The sequence below is a fragment of the Salmo salar genome, chromosome 26 (genome assembly GCF_965601325.2).
Source record: "Salmo salar chromosome 26, fSalSal1, whole genome shotgun sequence".
Lineage (NCBI taxonomy): Eukaryota > Metazoa > Chordata > Actinopteri > Salmoniformes > Salmonidae > Salmo > Salmo salar.
In genome coordinates, this window is record NC_138316.1 from 19149255 (window position 1) to 19156980 (window position 7726).

The following is a 7726-nucleotide window of genomic DNA, read 5'->3' on the forward strand; positions in this document are numbered from 1 at the left end:
TGGAGAACCTTTCATAATGTTGCCAAACAAAGACTCAACAAACTTACCTGAGACTCCCTGTCTCTGCCAGTCTGTCCCTGCATATCAGTCCCCAACTCTGCTGTCTGTGTGCCATCTGTTGCCTGCTCTGCCTAATGACATCATTGTGAAACATTTCCATTAGAATTTCATTTCTTTCTTATGAACATTTTATCAACTGTCACGTCCTGACCAGCAGATGGAGCTATTGTATTAGTTTTGGGGTCAGGACGTGGCAGTTTTTGTATGTGAATGATTGTGTTGTTGATTTGGACTTCCAATTGAAGGCAGGTGTGTTGAGTTGCCTTTGATTGGAAGTCCTATATAGGTGTGTGTGTTTTTCTTTGGGGTTGTGGGTGGTTGTTTTTGCACTGCGTTTAATAGCCTGCAGAACTGTTGCTGTTGTCACCTTTATTGTTTTGTCAAGTGGATGCTTTACTCCTTTTTTAAAAATTAAATATGAGTATTCACATACCTGCTGCGCCTTGGTCTTCTCTCCATGACAACTTCTGTTACAGAACCACCCACCACCAAAGGACCAAGCAGCAGAAGAGGAGGAAGCCACAGGAGAAAAAAAGGGAGGAATGGACATGGGAGGACGTCCTGGACGGCAAGGGAGCCTACACCTGGGAAGAGATCCTGGCCGGAAGGGATCGCCTCCCATGGGAACAGGTGGAGGCACTCAGGAGAGTGGAGGCAGCTGGACAGAGGAACCAACGGGAACGTTATTCTGGAACACGGTTGGGTAGGAAACCCGAGAGGCACCCCCAATAAAAAAAAAATTGGGGGGCACACGGGTAGCTTGGCCAGGCCAGGGAAGAGCCGTAAGCCAGCTACCCGTGACTACAGGGAGGTGCGTATGAGGTGGAGGGCGCCATGTTACGCTGAGGTACGCACCATCTCGCCTATACGGACGCACAGCCCAGTCCGCCCGGTACCAGCGCCCCGCAGGTGCCAGGGCAAGGTGAGCATCGAGCCGGAGGGATGAAGCCAACCCTGCACTCAAGACCGCCAGTGCGCCCTTTCGGTCCGGTGTTTCCCGCTAGACGCACTAGCATGGAGGTGTGTGTCTCCAGGCTGGCACCTCCAGTACCAGCCCCACGCATCAGGAGTCTAGTGCGTCAGCCCAGCCTCGCCAGTCAAGAGTCACCAGAGCTGCCCGCCAGTCGTAAGTCACCAGAGCTGCCCGCCAGTCGTAAGTCACCAGAGCTGCCCGCCAGTCGTAAGTCGCCAGAGCTGCCCGCCAGTCAACAGTCACCAGAGCTGCCCGCCAGTCAACAGTCACCAGAGCTGCCGCCAGTCGTAAGTCACCAGAGCTGCCCGCCAGTCGTAAGTCACCAGAGCTGCCCGCCAGTCGTAAGTCACCAGAGCTGCCCACCAGTCAACAGTCACCAGAGCTGCCCGCCAGTCGTAAGTCGCCAGAGCCGCCCGCCAGTCGTAAGTCACCAGAGCCGCCCGCCAGTCGTAAGTCGCCAGAGCCGCCCGCCAGTCGTAAGTCACCAGAGCCGCCCGCCAGTCGTAAGTCGCCAGAGCCGCCCGCCAGTCGTAAGTCGCCAGAGCCGCCCGCCAGTCGTAAGTCGCCAGAGCCGCCCGCCAGTCGTAAGTCGCCAGAGCCGCCCGCTAGTCAGGAGCCGCCAGAGCCGCCCGCTAGTCAGGAGCCGCCAGAGGGGCCCGGCTGCCCGGAGCTGCCAGAGTGGCCCGGCTGCCCGGAGCTGCCAGAGTGGCCCGGCTGCCCGGAGCTGCCAGAGTGGCCCGGCTGCCCGGAGCTGCCAGAGTGGCCCGGCTGCCCGGAGCTGCAAGAGTGGCCCGGCTGCCCGGAGCTGCCAGAGTGGCCAGAGCTGCCCGCCAGTCGTAAGTCGCCAGAGCCGCCCGCCAGTCGTAAGTCGCCAGAGCCGCCCGCCAGTCGTAAGTCGCCAGAGCCGCCCGCCAGTCGTAAGTCGCCAGAGCCGCCCGCTAGTCAGGAGCCGCCAGAGGGGCCCGGCTGCCCGGAGCCGCCAGAGTGGCCCGGCTGCCCGGAGCTGCCAGAGTGGCCCGACTGCCCGGAGCTGCCAGAGTGGCCCGACTGCCCGGAGCTGCCAGAGTGGCCCGACTGCCCGGAGCTGCCAGAGTGGCCAGACTGCCCGGAGCTGCCAGAGTGGCCAGACTGCCCGGAGCTGCCAGAGTGGCCAGACTGCCCGGAGCTGCCAGACTGCCCGGAGCTGCCAGAGTGGCCAGACTGCCCGGAGCTGCCAGAGTGGCCAGACTGCCCGGAACTGCCAGAGTGGCCAGACTGCCCACCGGCCCAGCCCGAGTGGCCAGACTGCCCTCCGGCCCAGCCCGAGTGGCCCTCCTGCCCTCCGGCCCAGCCCGAGTGGCCCCCCTGCCCTCCGGCCCAGCCCGAGTGGCCCCCCTGCCCTCCGGCCCAGCCCGAGTGGCCCTCCGGTCCTCCGGCCCAGCCCGAGTGGCCCTCCGGTCCTCCAGCCCAGCCCGAGTGGCCCGCCTGTCCTCCGGCCCAGCCCGAGTGGTCCGTCTGCCAGGGTCAGCCCGAGTGGCCCGTCTGCCCGGTGCAGCTATTGGCGCCACCAAAGTGGGCGACGCCGAGGTCCACGTCCTGCACCTGAGCCACCTCCAGGATAGGTGGGTTGGGGAGGGAGGGTGTAGCACAGTGCCGTCGGTGACGGCAGCCACCCTCCCTTCCCTCCCTTATTGTCTAGGGGTTAGTGTTTATGTTTTTTTTTGTGTTTTCTGTTGGTAGGTGCATTCCGGGGTCTGCACCTTGAGGGGGGGTACTGTCACGTCCTGACCAGCAGATGGAGCTATTGTATTAGTTTTGGGGTCAGGACATGGCAGTTTTTGTATGTGAATGATTGTGTTGTTGATTGGGACTTCCAATTGAAGGCAGGTGTGTTGAGTTGCCTTTGATTGGAAGTCCTATATAGGTGTGTGTGTTTTTCTTTGGGGTTGTGGGTGGTTGTTTTTGCACTGCGCTTAATAGCCTGCAGAACTGTTGCTGTTGTCACCTTTATTGTTTTGTCAAGTGGATGCTTTACTCCTTTTTAAAAATTAAATATGAGTATTCACATACCTGCTGCGCCTTGGTCTTCTCTCCATGACAACTTCTGTTACATCAACTAGTCTTTGAGATATTAGGCTACTAGGGTTCTTATTATGCGTTTGGTGTATTGAAAAATACTCTGATGTCCGTCTTTTATTTTTCTGCCATTTTTCTACCTGGCTGGCTACACACACACACAGTGTGTAGGTTATTTACAGTAGGAGATGGGCTTCTATCATCTTCAATCATTCTATATGGGCTTCGATCTAAAAGGTAGCTAGCAAATGTGAAACGGATTAAAATGACAAGAGTTGACAGCTGTATGAGTTCACCATTTACACAACATATGCTGCAACCTTTTGTAATTTTAATAGTTTGTTTCATATTGGCTGGCTTCCAACAATAGCTGAATTTGCAAAGCTAGCGAGCACCAATTCAGTTTCAGTGGTGTTTGCTATAATCTTTGCTACCCGGGTTAAATAAAAGGTGAAATTAAATAAATAAAAGTTCCCTTGCGACAATTTTGCTTTTGCAACGAGACCATTAAATATATTTAAGACAATGGTAGATGAGAGTGTAGTTCTGTTCAGTTTGGACTTCAGTTTATCGCTAACCTTATCACAGGGACTTTGAAGCACTAACTTACATCATCTGCATGCTGATTCCATCTTTGACGACGCCACATAAATGGAATAGGTACTAGCTAGCTTAATAGTTAATATTTGCGCGCTAGCTCTGCATATTCAGCTAGTGTGTGTGCGCGATTGACTGGATGAACCTCACGGCAGTTACGTAGCAAGCTAAGGAACTGGCAGTGGATCAAACCATTGTGAGGCAAAGGGCGGGGGGGTCGCAATCTTTTGAAACTTAAAAACGCGCTATTAAGTGTCTATAATCAGCACAATTGCTTTCATTGCGTATTATTAATATTATTTAAATTACATAGTTATGTTTCAGTGATATATTGGGGGGGACAAATCATATTTTTCCCAGGATGGGGGGGTCGTGTCCCCCGGGATTTCCGCCCCTGTATTTATAGGAGCTTATTTTGGACTGATTCATCCTCAGAAAGTAAAGACCTAATGTAACATGTTCACGAGTGGAAATAAGATATCAATATCCCTTTATATCACCGTTCTTTAGATAAGGAAACCTTTGAATATGCCAGGCACACCATACCGAGGTAAGGACAGTTTCAAGTTGGAGATTCGATGGATATTCGCGCTTTCAAATCTCAACAGCTTTCAAACCACTTGAGCCACAGACTCCAAATAGGTGTCATGCTGTTGGAAACATTGCGCACAACAATTTCTTATTTTCACGATTTGAACATTAAGTCGCTTTCCAAAGCTAATAAACATGTGGAAATGTGAGCAGCATTTTGTATTCCAAGTTGAATTAGTTAGGGAGCGTAAACAAAGTACAAACTTTTTTTACATTCAAATTTCAATAGCTCCTTGGACATGTGACCTACTGACTTCAAACAAGGTTCAGAATGTCCACTCACTACCCTTCTATATTGCACACACTTTATTTTGTTCATTTTCATCTCACACGTTTTTACATTAATTTTTCAAAATGTAAAATTTCAATAGCTCCTTGGTCATGTGACCTAATGACTTCAAACAAGGTTCAGTATGTCCACTGACTACCCTTCTATATAGCACACCCTTTAGTTTTTCCATTTTCATCTCACATGTTTTTACATGAATTTTTAAATATGTAGAATTTCAATAAGTCTTTGGTCATGTGACCTAGTGACTTCAAACAAGGTTCAGAATGTCCACTCAGTGGGCCTACACATTACACACCCTTTAGTTTGTCCATTTTTATCTCACATGGTTTTACATGAATTTTTCAAAATGTAGAATTTCAATAGCTCCTTGGTCATGTGACCTACTGACCTCAAACAAGGTTCAGAATGTCCACTTCATATCGCACACTCTGATGTTTGTCTACTTTCATCTCATGCTATTAGACTTAAATCTGTAAGCTTTGCAGGCCTTCATTTTACATGTGTGTTAACATTTTTCTTTTTAGGTCAACAAATGTTCCATCCTCGCAATAACTATCTTTCACATGGACACTGAAAAGATCCGCAAATGTCTGTATGTGGTATGGATCAAGGACAGGAGAGGTGTTCAAACAGAGGTGCTTAAAGGAACACTGGTGCTGAAGATAAAGCCATCGAAGGACGTAACCTTTCAACTGTTCTTGGGGTATAAAGACCACCCAAATAATGAGCAATACATAGCCAAGACTCAGATGCCTCACCAGAGCAACACACAAGGTGATGTACCTCCTGAACGTACATATGAATCACGTAGACATAACAATTGTGAAGTATGATGAACGGATAACATTTAATGTTTAGAAATTGTGTGTGTGTGCATTTTGAGTCCAGAGGAGAAATACAGTCAAATCAGTCATGATTTTCTGGAATTTCAATTGAAAAACAAATCATGTCCTTGTACAATGATAAAAACCAAGTGCTTCAACTATTACATTTTGAGTAAGATTTACTGTAATTTTGCCAAACCTAGAGAAAAAGGAATTAATTTACTTGTGTCTTATGATGATGTTACCTGTCACATGCATAACAATTATTTTCACATTTTGTCCAAGACAACACCTTTTTGCCTTTCATTTATCAGTGTCACCCCGTAGTACATTCTGTCACACCGTTGGACAATACACAACAGGCAGTCAAATTTTACTATTAAAACATATTAATGACATTTTCAGAAGTTTCTAACCACTGTACAATTCAACTTCTAAATATTAGCAAGGAATCCTCGTTAAATAATTTCAAGTGTGCTCACTCCAAATGCAGGGCCTCAGGAGAGTCCTATTTCCCCAAGTCGGCAGTGGGTAATTTGCGCGACCAGCTGCCTTAATCCTTGGGTATGATAGCCGTTTCTCAGGCTCACTCGCCGGAATCAAACCCTGATTCCTCATTACCCGTGGTCACCATAGTGTGCACAGAAGAACCGATGGAAAGTTGATAGATCAGATATTATAATGAAACGTCACTGCAACGAAGGTCACGCTATCAGCTCAAGGTTATCTAGCGTCACAAAAAGTGTTTGGGGTGCCCGAGAGGACCCCACATGGGTTTTGGGTTTGATAAATGCACGAATCCTCGAAAGTCAACGTTCGTTGGCATGTACAGATGTAGGATCTTAATTTGATCACCCTACTGCAGGATAACTTTCCTGCAATGCAGGACATTCAAAACATGTAGTGTAGATTTGATAAGGCTTCTGAAATTTGTAATTGCCACTTGATTTTCATTTACAAAAAATTTATCAAACCCTACAAGAATGTCTATTAATTAGAATCCACAAAATAATTCAAATTTCCTGTTTCAGTAGGATTATTTTCCTGCTGTAGCAAACTGGCTCAAATTAAGATCCTGCATCTGTATTAGCTCTAGATTTGCCACAGTTATCCAAGTAATGTTGGAGTGATCAAAGGATCCATAACTGATGAGCTATTAGCAGTTTCATTGTACCGGCCTTATGTACTTAGACTTTCATGGCTTAATCTTTGAGCCAAGCATATGCTACTGGCAGGATCAACCAGGTAGCCCCTAGCAATATTAAGGTTAACCTTGGTGCACAGCTACGAGGAGACCCGCTCGCACCCAGCAGAAGGCCTCGACCTACCCAGAGCAGCCAGCAGCAGCAGGACATGTAACACAGTCCCCCTCAAAAACAAACCATATTTGGTTAGTAGAGAACCTACTGAGTATTTTCTACCCCACTTTAGCTGAGACAGGTAGAAAAGTTCTCTCTCTAATATGTATCCCATGTACAGTGTATTTCAGCTGGCAACCAAAGAGTTGCTGGTATCAAATTCTAGATGCCATTGCCTGCCGCTGGGCCCTTGAGGTGTCACTTAACACCTCACAAAACAGCTCCCCAGGTGCCCAGTGTGGCATCCCCCCGCACCTTTCCAAAACCTGTATATGTACAGTACTGTACATACAGTGCCTTTGGAAAGTATTCAGACCCCTTGACTTTTTCCACATTTTGTTACGTCACAGCCTTTTCCTAAAATTGATAAAACGAATACAAATTCTCAGCAATCTACACACAATACCCAATAATGACAAAGCAAAAACAGTTTTTTTTTTTTTTACATTTTTGCAAAACAGAAATACCTTAATTACATAAGTATTCAGACCCTTTGCTATGAGACTTGAAATTGAGCTCAGGCGCATCCTGTTTCCATCATCCTTGAGATGTTTCTACAACTTCATTGGAGTCCTCCTGTGGTAAATTAAATTGATTGGACATGATTTGGAAAGGCACACACCTGTCTATATGAGTTCCCACAGTTGACAGTGCATGTCAGAGCAAAAACAAAGCCATGAGGTTGAAGGGATTGTCCGTAGAACTCAGAGACAGTATTGTGTCGAGGCACAGATCTGGGGAAGGGTACCAAAAAATGTCTGCAGCATTGAAGGTCCCCAAAAACACAGAGGACTCCATCATTCTGAAATTGAAGAAGTTTGGGACCACCAAGACTTTTCCTAGAGCTTGCCACCCGGCCAAACTGAGCAATCGGGGGAGAAGGACGTTGGTCAGGAAGGTGACCAAGAACCCGATGGTCACTCTGACAGAGCTCTAGAGTTCCTCTGAGGAGAACCTTCCAGAAGGACAGCCATCT